This window comes from Malurus melanocephalus, unplaced genomic scaffold, assembly GCF_030028575.1.
Source record: "Malurus melanocephalus ecotype Western Australia unplaced genomic scaffold, MMel_1.1 scaffold_176, whole genome shotgun sequence".
NCBI lineage: Eukaryota > Metazoa > Chordata > Aves > Passeriformes > Maluridae > Malurus > Malurus melanocephalus.
The window spans coordinates 1,532,762-1,533,109 of NW_026623408.1; the positions used below are offsets into that span (position 1 = coordinate 1,532,762).

The following is a 348-nucleotide window of genomic DNA, read 5'->3' on the forward strand; positions in this document are numbered from 1 at the left end:
GGGCCGCGCTCGCCCCGCCGTGTCCTGACGGGAACCCGGCGGCGGCAGGCCGGGGCGGGGCGGGGCGCGGGCAGGTTGGGCGGTGTGGCTGTCGGTCAGCGCCGTCCCTCAGCCCCGCCGCAGGCAGCGCGGATCGGCGGGCGCGAGTGGCGGCTGCTCGGGCGGTGGGTGCGCCCGGGGCGGGGGACGGGGCGGGCCGAGAGCGGCCGTGGCCGGGGCAGCCGTGCCGGGAAGCGGAGACAGGCCTGGAACGGCGCGTGTGCGGAAGAGGCAGCGGGAGGTGAGAGCTGTGCGGGACGCGGCGGCCGTGGGTTCGGGATGGCGTGGGATGATGGGTGAATGTGCGGG

General features: G+C 79.3%; 1 protein-coding gene across 1 annotated transcript in view; it reads left to right on the forward strand.

The window, feature by feature from the left end:
• PDP2 (pyruvate dehydrogenase phosphatase catalytic subunit 2) overlaps positions 1-348 on the forward strand; it is a 5,191-nt gene continuing 4,843 nt past the window's right edge. The window contains exon 1 of the mRNA XM_057372672.1: positions 1-280. The gene's annotated coding sequence lies outside the window, so the exon portion shown is untranslated. The remainder of the gene's footprint in view (positions 281-348) is intronic.